We start from the raw sequence: 15,980 nt of genomic DNA on the forward strand, positions 1-15,980 counted from the left end.
CCAATTCTGGCTTGCTGTCATTATTTTGGGTGCCTCAGCTCAATTTTCGTTTGTTGAGTGGCAATTTCCTGAATGTTTTCTGTGTCTGAGTTGGTTTTGCCTTCTTCATTCGCAAATGTTGTATTCTGATGCAATACAAACACGAGTTTGGGCAGAGTAGCCATTATGAAGTAAAAAACACAACAAATAGGCGTTTGAAGCTTAGAAATCCACAGGTAACACAACCAAGGTGAGTTTTTGTGTTTTGGAAAATCAAATGGAACACTTTGGCTGAGGTGACAGATATTAATTGCCACCAAACTGAGTTTCACTGCGATTTTCAGGTGAATTCAGTCAGAATTCCACAGGCAGTCAGCTGGAGGGGTGGATGAATCCGGGAACAGCCGGTTTCCTTGCGACTAAATCAAGCCAAATATCATTATGGATTCTTGCATTTCTTTGGCTTTTTTCTCATTTTCATGGTTTGTAATGAATTTTCTGATGTGAGCTTTGGTTTTGAGGTTGGCATATTGAGTTCAGGGCACAGGCGGGATGCTCTTTCTCAATCAGGGCACAGCAGTTGGCTTGCTCCAATTCAGGCTTGTTGTCATTGCTTTGGGTGCCTCAGCTAACTTTTCGTTTCTTGAGCGGCAATTTCCTAAATGTTTTCTGGATCTTAGTTCGTTTTGCCTTCTTCCTTCCCAAATTTTGTAATCTTTTGCAATATAAACACGAGTTTGGATAGAGAGGCATTATTAAATAAAAAACACAACAAATAGGCGTTTGAAGCTTAGAAATCTACAGGTAACATGAGCAAGGTGAGTTTTTGTGTTTTGGAAAATCAAATGGAACACTTTGGCTGAGGTGACAGATATTAATATCCTACAAATTGAGTGTCACTGTGATTTTCAGGTTAATTCATTCAGAATTCCACAGGCAGTCAGCTGGAGGGGTGGATGAATCCGGGAACAGCCGGTTTCCTTGCGACTAAATCAAGCCTTATATCATAATGGATTCTTGCATTTCTTTGGCTTTTTTCTCCGTTTTCTTATTTATCATGGTTTGTAATGAATTTTCTGATGTGAGCTTTTGTTTTGTGGCAGGCATATTGAGTTCAAGGCATAAGAGGAAGTTTCTGTTTCCATCAGGGCACAGCTGTTGGCTTGCTACAATTTTGGCTTGCTGACATTGTTTTTGGTGCCTCAGCCGATTGTGGTTTCTTGTTCAAAAATTTCCTAAATGTTTTCTGGGTCTGAGTTGGTTTTGCCTTCTTCCTTCCCAAATTTTGTATTCTGATGCAATAATAACAAGAGTTTTGACAGAGTAGCCATTATGAAATAAAAAACACAACAAATAGGCATTTGAAGCTGAGAAATCTACAGGTAACACGACCAAGGTGAGTTTTTGTGTTTTGGAAAATAAAATGGAACACTTTGGCTGAGGGGACAGATATTAATTGCCTCCAAACTGAGATTCACTGTGATTTTCAGGTTCATTCTGTCAGAATTCCACACTTAGTCGGCTGGAGGGGTGGATGAATCCGGGAACAGCCGGTTTCCTTGCAACTCAATCAAGCCAAATATCATTATGGATTCCTTCATTTCTTTGGCTTTTTTCTCATTTTTCTTATTTATCATGGTTTGTAATGAATTTTCTGATGTGAGCTTTGGTTTTCAGGCTGGTATATTGAGTTCAGGGCACAAGGGGAATGGTCTTTTTCAATCAGGGCACAGTTGTTGGGTTGCTCCAATTCTGGCTTGCTGTCATTGTTTTGGGTGTCTCAGCCGATTTGTGCTTTCTGAGCGGCAATTTCCTAAATGTTTTCTGGGTCTGAGTTGGTTTTGCCTTCTTCCTTCCCAAATTTTGTATTCTGACGCCATGCAAACAAGTGTTTCGGCAGAGTAGCCATTATGAAAGAAAAAACACAACAAATAGGCGTTTGAAGCTTATACATCTACAGGTAACACGACCAAGGTGAGTTTTTGTGTTTTGGAAAATCAAATGGAACACTTTGGCTGAGGTGACATATATTAATTGCGTCCAAACTGAGTTTCACTGCGATTTTCAAGTTAATTCATTCAGAATTCCACAGGCAGTCGGCTGGAGGGGTGGATGAATCCGGGAACAGCCGGTTTACTTACGACTAAATCAAGCCTAATATCATTATGGATTCTTGCATTTCTTTGGATTTTTTCACCTTTTTCTTATTCATCATGGTTTGTAATGAATTTTCTGATGTGAGCTTTATTTTGAGGATGCAATATGGAGCTCAGGGCAGAAGAGGATGGTTCTTTTTCAATCAGGTCACACCTCTTTGCTTGCTCCAGTCTGGCTTACTGTCATTGGTTTGGGTGCCTCAGCTGAGTTTGGTTTCTTGAGCGGCAATTTCCTAAATGCTTTCTGATCTGAGTTGGTTTTGCCTTCTTCCTTCCCAAATGTTATCTTCTGACGCAGTACAAACATGAGTTTGTACAGAGTAGCCATTATGAAATAAAAAACACAACAAATTGGCGTTTGAAGCTTAGACACCTACTGGTAACATGACCAAGGTGAGTTTTTGTGTTTTGGAATATAAAATGGAACACTTTGGCTGTGGTGACAGATATTAATTGCCTCCAAACTGAGTTTCACTGTGATTTTCAGGTTAATTCAGTCAGAATTCCACAGGCAGTCAGCTGTAGGGGTGGATGAATCCGGGAACAACCGGTTTACTTGTGACTAAATCAAACCTAATATCATTATGGAATCTTCCATTTCTTTGGATTTATTCTCATTTTTCTTATTTATCATGGTTTGTAATGAATTTTCTGATGTGAGCTTTGGTTTTGAGGCTGCAGTATGGAGTTAATTGCAGAAGAGGAAGGATCTTTTTCAATCAGGGCACAGCTCTTTGCTTGCTCCAATTCTGTCTTATTGTCATTTTTTGGGTGCCTCAGCTGACTTTTGCTTTCGTGAGCGGCAATTTCCTAAATGTTTCTGGGTCTGAGTTGCTTTTGCCTTCCTCTACCCAAATTTTGTATTCTGACACAATACAAACAAGAGTTGGGGCAGAGTAGCCATTATGAAATAAAAAACACAACAAATCGGCGTTTGAAGCTTAGAAATCTACAGGTAACACCACCAAGGTGAGTTTTTGTGTTTTGGAAAATCAAATGGAACACTTTGGCTGAGGTGACAGATAGTAATTGACTCCAAACTGAGTTTCACTGCGATTTTCAGGTTAATTCAGTCAGAATTCCACAGGCAGTCAGCTGGAGGGGTGGATGAATCCGGGAACAGCCCATTTCCTTGCCACTGAATCAAGCCCAATATCATTATGGATTCTTGCATTTTTTTGCCTTCCTTCTCATTTTTCTTATTTATCATGGTTTGTAATGAATTTTCTGATGTGAGCTTTGGTTTTGAGGCTGCCATATGGAGTTCAGGGCACAAGAGGAAGGTTCTTTTTCAATCAGGGCACAGCTGTTGACTTGCTCCAATTCTGGCTTGCTGTCATTATTTTGGGTGCCTCAGCTCAATTTTGGTTTGTTGAGTGGCAATTTCCTGAATGTTTTCTGGGTCTGAGTTGGTTTTGCCTTCTTCTTTCGCAAATGTTGTATTCTGACGCAATACAAACAAGAGTTTGGGCAGAGTAGCCATTATGAAATAAAAAAACACAACACATAGGCGTTTGAAGCTTAGAAATCTACAGGTAACACGACCAAGGTGAGTTTTTGTGTTTTGGAAAATCAAATGGAACACTTTGGCTGAGGTGACAGATATTAATTGACTCCAAACTGAGTTTCACTGCGATTTTCAGATTAATTCAGTCAGAATTCCCCAAGCAGTCAGCTGGAGGGTGGATGAATCCGGGAACAGCCGGTTTCCTTTCGACTGAATCAAGCCTAATATCATTATGGATTCTTGCATTTCTTTGGATTTTTCTCATTTTTCTTATTTATCATGGTTTGTAATGAATTTTCTGATGTGAGCTTTGAATTTTGGGGCTGGCATATTGAGTTCAGGGCACAAGAGGAAGGCTCTTTTTCAATCAGGACACAGCTGTTGACTTGCTCCAATTCTGGCTTGCTGTCATTATTTTGGGTGCCTCAGCTCAATTTTGGTTTGTTGAGTGGCAATTACCTAAATGTTTCTGGGTCTGAGTTGGTTTTCCCTTCTTCCTTCCCAAATGTTGTATTCTGACACAATACAAACAAGAGTTGGGGCAGAGTAGCCATTATGAAATAAAAAACACAACAAATCGGCGTTTGAAGCTTATAAATCTACAGGTAACACCACCAAGGTGAGTTTTTGTGTTTTGGAAAATCAAATGGAACACTTTGGCTGAGGTGACAGATATTAATTGCCTCCAAACTGAGTTTCCCTGGGATTTTCAGGTTAATTCAGTCAGCATTCCACAGGCAGTCAGCTGGAGGGGGGGATGAATCTGGGAAGACCCGATTTCCTTGCAACTAGATCAAGCCCAATATCATTATGGATTCTTGCATTTCTTTGGCTTTTTTCTCCTTTTTCTTATTTATCATGGTTTGTAATGAATTTTCTGATGTGAGCTTTGCTTTTCAGGCTGCAATATGGAGTTCAGGGCACCGGAAGAAGGGTCTTATTCAAACAGGGCACGGATCTTTGCTTGCTCCAATTCTGGCTTACTGTCATTGGTTTGGGTGCCTCAGTTGAGTTTGGTTTCTTGAGCGGCAATTTCCTAAATGTTTTCTGGGTCTGAGTTGGTTTTGCCTTCTTCCTTCCCAAATGTTGTCTTCTGACGCAATACAAACAAGAGTTTGGACAGTGTAGCCATTATGAAATAAAAAACACAACAAATACGCATTTGAAGCTTACACATCTACAGGTAACATGACCAAGGTGAGTTTTTGTGTTTTGGAATATAAAATAGAACACTTTGGCTGTGGTGACAGATATTATTTGCCTCCAAACTGAGTTTCACTGTGATTTTCAGGTTAATTCAGTGAGAATTCCACAGGCAGTCAGCTGGAGGGGTGGATGAATCCGTGAACAACCGGTTTCCTTGCGACTAAATCAAGCCTTATATCATTATGGAATCTTGCATTTCTTTAGATTTATTCTCATTTTTCTTATTTATCATGCTTTGTAATGAATTTTCTGATGTGAGCTTTGCTTTTGAGGCTGACATTTTGAGTTCAGAGCACAAGAGGATGTTTCTTTTTCCATCAGGGCACATTGTTGGCTTGCTCCAATTCTGGCTTGCTGTCATTGTTTTGGGTGCCTCAGCTGACCTTTGGTTTCTTGAGTGGCAATTTCCTAAATTTTTTCTGGGTCTGAGTTGGTTTTGCCTTCCTCCTACCAAAATTTTGTATTCGGACGCAATACAAACAAGAGTTTGGGCAGAGTAGCCATTATGAAATAAAAAACACAACAAATAGGCATTTGAAGCTTATAAATCTACAGGTAACATGAACAAGGTGAGTTTTTGTGTTTTGGAAAATCAAATGGAACACTTTGGCTGAGGTGACAGATATTAATGGATTCCAACCTGAGTTTCACTGCGATTTTCAGATTAATTCAGTGAGAATTCCCCAAGCAGTCAGCTGGAGGGTGGATGAATCCGGGAACAGCCGGTTTCCTTGCGACTGAATCAAGCCCAATATCATTATGGATTCTTACATTTCTTTGGCTTTTTTCTCCTTTTTTTTTTTTTTTTTGATAGCACAGATCCTTTTACTTTTTTTTTTTTGCATTTGTTTTTTTTTATTTTTTTTTATCTTTTATTTAATGAATATAAATTTCCAAAGTACGACTTATGGATTTCAATGGCTTACCCCCCCATACCGTCCCTCCCACCCACAACCCTCCCCTTTCCCACTCCCTCTCCCCTTCCATTCACATCAAGATTCATTTTCGATTATCTTAATATACAGAAGATCAGCTTAGTATACCTTAAGTAAGGATTTCAACAGTTTGCTCCCACACAGAAACATAAAGTGAAAAATAATAGATGATTTTTTTTAAATGATGATGAAATCAGATCAGACCTATTGTCATGTTTAATCCCAGTGAGAGTCAAGTTGGGAATTGATAATTTCTTTCTTTTTTTTTTTTTTACAGAAGATCAGTTTAGTGTACATTAAGTAAAGATTTCAATCGTTTGCACCCCCATAGAAACACAAAGTGAAATATACTGTTTGAGTACTCGTTATAGCATTAAGCCTCAGTGTACAGCACATTAAGGACAGAGATCCTACATGAGGAGTAAGTGCACAGTGACTCCTGTTGTTGACTTTACAAATTGACACTCCTGTTTATGGCATCAGTAATCTCCCTATGCACCAGTCATGAGTTTCCAAGGCTATGGAAGCCCCTTGAGTTCTCCGACTCTTATCTTGTTTAGACACGGTCATAGTCAAAGTGGAGGTTCTCTCCTCCCTTCAGAGAAAGGCACCTCCCTCTTTGAAGACCTGTTCTTTCCACTGGGATCTCACTCACAGAGATCTTTTTGCCAGAGTGTCTTGGCTTTCCATGCCTGAAATACTCTCATGGGCTTTTCAGCCAGATCCGAGTGCCTTTAGGGCTGATTCTGAGGCCAGAGTGCTATTTAGGACATCCGCCATTCTATGAGTCTGCTGAGTATCTCACTTCCCATGTTGGATCACTCTCCCCTTTATTTATTCTATCGGTTAGTGTTAGCAGATACTAGACTTGTTTATGTGCTCCCTTTTACTCTTAGTCCTTTCATTATGATCAATTGTGAACTGAAATTGATCACTTGGAATAGTGAGATGGCATTGGCACATGCCACCTTGATGGGATTGAATTGGAATCCCCTGGTATGTTTCCAACTCTACCAATTGGGGCAAGTCAGCCTGAGCATGCCCCAAATTATACATCTCTTCCCTCTCTTATTCCCACTCTTATGTTTAACAGGGATCACATTTCAGTTAATTTTCAACACTTAAGAATAACTGTGTGATAATTACAGAATTAAACCAGTCATATTAAGTAGAACAGACAAAAAAAATACTATTAGGGATAATGTATTAAGTTGTCCATTAGCAGTCAGGGCTATGCTGATCAAGTCACCATTTCTCATAGTGTCCATTTCACTTCAGGAGGTTTCCTTTTTGGTGTTCAGTCAGTTGTCACCGATCAGGGAGAACATATGGTATTTGTCCCTTTGGGACTGGCTTACTTCACTCAGCATGATGTGTTCCAGATTCCTCCATTTTGTTGCAAATGACTGGATTTCGTTGTTTCTTACTGCGGTATAGTATTCTAAAGAATACGTATCCCATAATTTCTTTATCCAGTCTACCATTGATGGGCATTTAGGTTGGTTCCAGGTCTTGGCTATTGTGAATTGTGCTGCAATAAACATTAGGGTGCAGACCGCTTTTTTGTTTATCAATTTAAACTCCTTTGGGTAAATTCCAAGGAGTGGGATGGCTGGGTCGAACGGTAGGGTTATATTCAGGTTTCTGAGGAATCTCCAGACTGATTTCCATAGTGGCTTGACCAGTTTGCATTCCCACCAACAGTGGGTTAGTGTCCCTTTTTCCCCACATCCTCGCCAGCATCTGTTGTTGGTAGATTTCTGTATGTGAGCCATTCTAACCGGGGTGAGGTGAAACCTCATTGTGGTTTTGATTTGCATTTCCCTGATTGCTAGTGACCTTGAACATTTTTTCATGTGCCTGTTGGCCATTTGGATTTCCTCTTTTCAAAAATGTCTATTGAAGTCCTTGGCCCATCTCTTAAGTGGGTTGTTGGTTTTGTTTTTGTGGAGTTTCTTGATCTCTTTGTAGATTCTGGTTATTAACCCTTTATCTGTTGCATAGTTTGCAAATATTTTTTCCCATTCTGTCGGTTGTCTCTTCACTCTCCTGACTGTTTCTTTTGCAGTACAGAAACTTCTCAATTTGATGCAATCCCAATAGTTGATTTTGGCTTTGACTGTCTGTGCCTCCCGGGTCTTTTCCAGAAATTCTTTGCCTGTGCCAATATCTTGAAGGGTTTCTCCAATGTTCTCTAATAACTTAATGGTGTCAGGACGTAGATTTAGGTCTTTAATCCACGTTGAGTGGATTTTTGTGTAAGGTGTAAGGTAGGGGTCTTGCTTCATGCTTCTGCACGTGGAAATCCAGTTTTCCCAGCACCATTTATTGAATAGACTGTCCTTGCTCCAGGAATTAGTTTTAGATCCTTGATCAAATATAAGTTGGCTGTAGATGTTTGGGTTGATTTCTGGTGTTTCAATTCTGTTCCATTGGTCTATCCATCTGTTTCTGTACCAGTACCATGCTGTTTTGATTACAACTGCCCTGTAGTATGTCCTGAAATCTGGTATTGTGATGCCTCCGGCTTTGTTTTTGTTGTACAAGATTGCTTTAGCTATTCGAGGTCTCTTGTGCCTCCATATGAATTTCAGCATCATTTTTTCTAGATCTGCGAAGAATGTCTTTGGTATCTTGATTGGGATTGCATTGAATCTATAAATTGCTTTTGGGAGAATGGACATTTTGATGATGTTGATTCTTCCAATCCATGAGCATGGAAGATTTTTCCATTTTTTGGTATCCTCTTCTATTTCTTTCTTTAAGGTTTTGTAATTTTCATCGTAGAGATCTTTAACGTCCTTGGTTAAGTTTATTCCAAGGTATTTGATTGTTTTTGTAGCTATTGTGAATGGGATTGATCTTAGCAGTTCTTTCTCAGTCATGGCATTGCTTGTGTATACAAAGGCTGTTGATTTTTGTGCATTGATTTTATATCCTGCCACTTTGCCAAACTCCTCTATGAGTTCCAATAGTCTCTTAGTAGAGTTCTTTGGATCCTCTAAGTACAGAATCATATCGTCTGCAAAGAGGGATAGTTTGACTTCTTCCTTCTTGATTTGTATTCCTTTGATTTCTTTTTCTTGTCTGATGGCTCTGGCTAAAACTTCCAGAACTATGTTAAATAGCAGTGGTGAGAGTGGGCATCCCTGCCTGGTGCCAGATTTCAGTGGAAATGCTTCCAACTTTTCCCCATTCAATAGGATGCTGGCTGTGGGTTTTTTATAAATTGCTTTGATTATATTGAGGAATGTTCCTTCTATACCCAATTTGCTTAGAGTTTTCATCATGAAAGGGTGTTGAATTTTATCAAATGCTTTCTCTGCATCAATTGAGATAACCGTATGGTTTTTCTTCTGCAGTCTGTTAATGTGGTGAATCACATTGATTGATTTGCAAATGTTGAACCATCCCTACATACCAGGGATGAATCCCACTTGGTCTGGGTGGATGATTTTCCTGATGTGTTGTTGTATTCTATTGGCCAGAATTTTATTGAGGATTTTTGCATCTATGTTCATCAGGGATATTGGTCTGTAATTTTCTTTCAGTGCTGCATCTTTCTCTGGCTTAGGGATTAAGGTGATGCTGGCTTCATGGAAAGAATTTGGGAGGATTCCCTCTTGTTCGATTGTTCTGAATAGTTTGAGAAGAAATGGGATTAGTTCTTCTTTAAATGTCTGGTAGAATTCAGCAGTGAATCCATCTGGTCCTGGGCTTTTCTTTGTTGGGAGGGCCTTTATTACTGTTTCAATTTCTGTTTCAGTTATGGGTCTATTTAGGTTTTCTATGTCTTCATGGTTCAATTTTGGTAGATTGCATGTGTCCAGGAATCTATCCATTTCTGATAGGTTTTCCTGTTTGCTGGCATACAGGTCCTTGTAGTAATTTCTGATGATTCTTTTTATTTCTGTGGTGTCTGTTGTTACGTTTCCTTTTTCATCTCTGATTTTATTGATTTGGGTCTTTTCTCTTCTTTTTTTAGTTAGTTGGGCCAATGGGGTGTCAATTTTGTTTATTTTTTCAAAAAACCAGCTTCTCGCTTGGCTGATTTTTTGTAATTTTTTTTGGATTCAATCCTGTTAATTTCTTCTCTGGTTTTAATTAGTTCTCTTCTCCTACTAGATTTGGGTTTGGTTTGCTGCAGTTTTTCTAGGTCCTTGAGGTGCGCTGAAAGCTCATTTATTTGGTACCTTTCCAATTTCTTGATGTAGGCACCTATTGCTATAAATTTGCCTCTCAATATTGCTTTTTCTGTATCCCATAAGTTTTGATATGTTGTGTTGTTGTCTTCATTTACTTCCAGAAAGTTTTTGATTTCTCTTTTGATTTCTTGAATGACCCAGTGTTCATTCAGGAGCATGTTGTTCAGTCTCCATGTGTTTGCATACTTTCTGGGGTTTCCTGAGTTGCTAATTTCCAGCTTCATCCCGCTGTGGTCTGAGAAGCTGCATGGTATGATTCTAATTCTTTTAAATTTGCTGAGACTTGCTTTATGGCCTAGTATGTGATCAATCCTAGAGAAGGTTCCATGCGCTGCTGAGAAGAATGTGAAGTCTGTAGATGTAGGGTTGAAAGTTCTGTAGATATCTGTTAGATCCATTTGGGCAATAGTGTCAATTAAATCTGCTGTTTCCTTGTTGATCTTCTGTCCGGATGATCTGTCTATTTCTGAGAGTGGAGTATTGAAGTCCCCCAGTACTATTGTATTGGAATCTAAATCTCACTTTAAGTCCCTTAACATATCTTTTAAATAGAACGGTGCCCTGTAATTAGGTGCATATACATTTATAATAGTTGCATCTTCCTGTTGAATTGAACCCTTAATCATTATATAGTGTCCCTCTTTGTCTCTCTTAACAGTTTTTGTGTTAAAGTTTATTTTGTCTGATATTAATAGGGCTACACCTGCTTTTTTTTGGTTTCTGTTGGCATGGAATATCTTTTTCCAACCTTTCACTTTCAGTCTGCATGCCTCTTTGTTAGAGAGATGTGTTTCTTGTAGGCAACAAATAGTTGGGTTGTGTTCTGTGAGCCAGTCAGCCAAACGGTGTCTTTTAACTGAAGAATTCAGACCATTAATGTTCAATGTGACTATTGATATGTAGTGACTTTGCCCTGCCATTTTCCCGGAAATATTTTCTAGTATATGCTTTGAGCTTCCCATGCTCTTTTACTGGTAGGTGTTCTTCCTTTCCCTTCTTTCATATTGATGGCCGTGTTTCTGTGTTTCTGAGTGTAGCACATCTTTAAGTATCTTTTGCAGGGCCGGACGAGTGGCCACAAAGTCTTTCAATTTCTGTTTGCTATGAAAGGTCTTTATTTCACCTTCATTCACAAATGAGAGCTTGGCAGGATATAATATTCTGGGCTGGCAATTTTTCTCTCTTAGCACCTGTGCTATGTCTCGCCATTCCCTCCTAGCTTGTAGGGTTTCTGATGAGAAGTCAGCTGTGAGTCTGATTGGAGATCCTCTGAGAGTAATCTGACGTTTCTCTCTTGCACATTTTAGGATCTTTTCTTTATGTTTCACTGTGGTAAGTTTAATTACCACGTGTCGTGGTGAGGATCTCTTTTGGTCATGTTTATTGGGGGTTCTATGAGCTTCCTGTACTAGGATATCTCTGTCCTTCTCCAAACCTGGAAAGTTCTCTGCTAGTATCTCACTAAAAAGGCCTTCCAATCCTTTCTCTCTCTCCATGCCTTCAGGAACTCCTAGAACTCGAATGTTGGTTTTTTTAATAGTATCCTGTAGATTCCCAACAATATTCTTTAGGTTTCTAATTTCCTCTTCTTTTCTTTGGTTTGACTGTATGTTTTCCTGTGCTCTATCTTCTAAGTCCGATATTCTCTCTTCTGCTTCACCCATTCTGTTTTTAAGGCTTTCTAATGTGTTTGTCATTTGATCTATTGAGCTCTTCATTTCATTTTGATTTCTCTTGACTATTACACTTTCCTGTTCTACTAGTTTCTGAGTTTCATTTTGACTCTTCCTTAAAATTTCATTTTCACGAGAGAGATTTTCAATCTTGTCCATTAAGGATTTCTGTAGTTCAAGGATTTGCTTTTGAAAACTTCTAAATGTTCTTATCATAAATTTTTTGAAATCTGTATCTTGCATTTCTTCTATCTCATCATCTTCATACTCTTGGCTTGGGGTGTTTTGCTTATTTGGAGGCATCATAGTGTCATCGTTGATCTTGCTCCCTCTATTTCTGTGTTTGTTACTCAGCATAGTTAATTCTTCTTGTGTCACTGTGCGGTTTTTTCTTTTTTTTTTTTTTATACTGTGTCTGTGTTAAGTGGACTGCCTGCTGTTGGAGGAGCCTTGGAGGCTTGAGATAGGTGCGGCCTGAGAGCTCTGCCTGGTTCTTCCTGGTTAAGGGTGTGCAAAGGTGACACCCTCAGGTTATGCTTGGTAAATCTCTCTCTTTTTATTTATTTATTTATTTTATTTATTCAGGGGGTAAGTAACACCGCAGGGCAGGGCTGTGCAGAATTGATGGTATTTAGCTTCCAGTCTTTGGCTCCTCTGGACTCCCACTGGGTTGCCTAGGCTACTGAATTGTAGTGACTCAGTTCCTTAACTCTTCCCCATTGATATGTAAATCCAGAGAGGAGGCCTGCTCTTTGTCTCTTGGGAATTCTTCAAGCCTTGCAGCCTTGTAACCTTTGCAAGGTTAGGGGGAAGAGAAACCCCGAAGCTTTTTTTTTCCCTTCTTTCCGGTAGTAAGTTTGCTGCACTTTCCGGCCCCCCTCTAGATTCTGACCCCCGTTTCCCCACCAATGTCTCGGGTTATTGAGCTCACCTCCCCTTCCAGCGCCGATGTGTGGACTCGGTGCCCAGAGCATCCCAAGTCTCCCCGCTATTGTCTGTGTGGCATGCACTCCCCTTGAAGCACTGGTGCACAGACCCTGGGGCTTCTGCGGCTCGGTCCCGTGACTTGGCTTCCCCACGGTGGGTGACCTTGTTCTCCCAGTAGGTCCTCCGATTCACGGCTGCTCCATCCAGAAGGGTTTCCCCTGCAATTTTTTCTTGGTTCTATTTTCTGCGGCTACCTTAACTCCCCTTTCATTAAACTAAATTTTCCCGGACTATCGGTGCGCGCCCTCAATATTCCGCCATCTTGGCTCCGCCCCCCTGAATCAAGCCAAATAGCATTATGGATTCTTGCATTTCTTTGGCTTTTTTCTCCGTTTTCTTCTTTTTCATGGTTTTAATGAATATTCTGATGTGAGCTTTGGTTTTGAGGCTGCAATATGGAGTTCACAGCCGTGGAAGAATGGTCTTTTGAAAACAGGGCACAGTTGTTGGCTTCCTCCAATTCTGACTTGCTGTCATTCTTTTGGGTGCCTCAGCTGACTTTTGGTTTCTTGAGCGACAATTTCCTACATGTTTTCTGGGTCTGAGTTGGGTTTGCCTTCTTCCTTCCCAAATTTTGTATTCTGATGCCATACAAACAAGAGTTTGGACAGAGTAGCCATTATGAAATAAAAAACACAACAAATAGGCTTTTGAAGCTTAGAAATCAACAGGTAACACGACCAAGGTGAGTTTTTGTGTTTTGGAAAATCAAATGGAACACTTTGGCTGAGGTGACAGATATTAATTGACTCCAAACTGAGTTTCCCTGCGATTTTCAGGTTAATTCAGTCATAATTCCACAGGCAGTCAGCTGGAGGGGTGGATGAGTCCGGGAACAGCCGGATTCCTTGCGACTGAATCAAGCCCAATATCATTATGGATTCTTGCATTTCTTTGGCTTTTTTCTCCTTTTTCTTATTTATCATGGTTTGTAATGAATTTTCTGATGTGAGCTTTGGTTTTGAGGCTGCAATATGGAGTTCAGGGCACCGGAGGAATGGTCTTTTTCAACCAGGGCACAGCTGTTGGCTTGCTCCAATTCTGGCTTGCCTTCATTGTTTTGGGTGCCTCAGCTGATTTGTGGTTTCTTGAGCGGCAATTTACTAAATGTTTTCTGGGTCTGAGTTGGATTTGCCGTCTTCCTTCCCAAATTTTCTTTTCTGCTGCCATAGAAACAAGAGTTTGGACAGAGTAGCCATTATGAAATAAAAAACACAACAAATAGGCGTTTGAAGCATAGAAATCTACAGGTAACACGACCAAGGGGAGTTTTTGTGTTTTGGAAAATAAAATGGAACACTTTGGCTGAGGTGACAGATAGTAATTACCTCAATTCAGGTTAATTCAGTCAGAATTCCACAGGCAGTAGGCTGGAGGGCTGGATGAATCCGGGAACAGCCGGTTTCTTGCGACTAAATCAAACCCAATATCATTAGGGATTCTTGTATTTCTTTGGCTTTTTTCTACTTTTTCTTATTTATCATGGTGTGTAATGAATTTTCTGCTGTGAGCTTTGGATTTGAGGCTGGCATTTTGAGTTCAGGGTAGAAGAGGAAGGTTCTTTTTCAAACAGGACACAGCTCTTTGCTTGCTCCAATTCTGGCTTACTATCATTGTTTTGGGTGCCTCAGTAGATTTTTGGTTTGTTGAGTGGCAATTTCCTAAATGTTTTCTGGGTCTGAGTTGGTTTTGCCTTCTTTCTTCCCAAATTTTGTATTCTGACGCCATGAAAACAAGAGTTTGGGCAGAGTAGCCATTATGAAATAAAAAACACAACAAATAGGCGTTTGAAGCTTAGAAATGTACAGGTAACACGACCAAGGTGAGTTTTTCTGTTTTGGAAAATGAAATGGAACAGTTTGGCTAAGGTGACAGATAGTAATTGCCTCCAAACTGAGTTTCACTGCGATTTTCAGGTTAATTCAGTCAGAATTCCACAGGCAGTCAGCTGGAGGGGTGAATGAAACCGGGAACAGCCGGTTTCCTTGTAATTGAATCAAGCCCAATATCATTATGGATTCTTGCATTTCTTTGTGTTTTTTTTCTCATTTTTCTAATATATCATGGTTGTAATGAATTTTCTGATGTGAGCTTTGGTTTTGAGGCTGCAATATGGAGTTCACGGCACAAGAGGAAGGTCCTTTTTCATTCAGGGCACAGCTGTTGGCCTGCTCCAATTCTGGCTTGCTGTCATTGCTTTGGGTGCCTCAGTTGACTTTTGGTTTCTTGAGCGGCAATTTCCTAAATATTTTCTGGGTCTGAGTTGGTTTTGCCTTCTTCCTTCCCTAATTTTGTAACTGACTCAATACAAACAAGAGTTTGGGGAGAGTAGCCATTATGAAATAAAAAACACTATAAATAGGCGTTTGAAGCTTAGAAATTTAGAGGTAACATGACCAAGGTGAGTTTTTGTGTTTTGGAAAATAAAATGGAACACTTTGCCTGAGGTGACAGATACTAATTGCCTCCAAACTGAGTGTCACTGCGATCTTCTGGTTAATTGAGTCAAAATTCCACAGGCAGTCAGGTGGAGGGGTGGATGCATACGGGAACAGCCGGTTTCTTTGTTACTAAATCAAGCACAATATCATTATGGATTCTTGCATTTCTTTGGCTTTTTTCTCATTTTTCTTATTTTTCAGGGTTTGTAATGAATTTTCTGATGTGAGCTTTGGTTTTGAGGATGCAATATGGAGTTCAGGGCACTAGAGGAAGGTTCTTTTTTAAAAAAGGGCAAAGCTGTTGGTTTGCTCCAATTCTGGCTTGCTGTCATTATTTTGGTTGCCTCAGCTGAATTTTGGTTTGTTGAGTGGCAATTTCCTAATTGTTTTCTGGGTCTGAGTTGGTTTTGCCTTCTTCCTTCCCAAATTTTCTTTTCTGATGCCATACAAACAAGAGTTTGGGCAGAGTAGCCATTATGAAATAAAAAAACACAACAAATAGGCATTTGATGCTTAGAAATCTACAGGTAACACGACCAAGGTGAGTTTTTGTGTTTTGGAAAATCAAATGGAACACTTTGGCTGAGGTGACAGATATTAATTGCCTCCAAACTGAGTTTCACTGCGATTTTCAGGTGAATTCAGTCAGAATTCCACAGGCAGTCAGCTGGAGGGGTGGATGAATCTGGGAACAGCCGGTTTCCTTGCTACTGAATCAAGCCCAATATCATTATGGATTCTTGTATTTCTTTGGCTTTTTTCTCCTTTTTCTGATTTATCATGGTTTGTAATGAATTTTCTGATGTGAGCTTTGGTTTTGAGGCTGGCATATGGAGTTCAGGGTGCAATAGGAAGGTTCTTTGTCAAACAGGGCACAGCTGTTGGCCTGCT

Source organism: Oryctolagus cuniculus, unplaced genomic scaffold, assembly GCF_964237555.1.
Source record: "Oryctolagus cuniculus unplaced genomic scaffold, mOryCun1.1 SCAFFOLD_59, whole genome shotgun sequence".
Taxonomy (NCBI): domain Eukaryota; kingdom Metazoa; phylum Chordata; class Mammalia; order Lagomorpha; family Leporidae; genus Oryctolagus; species Oryctolagus cuniculus.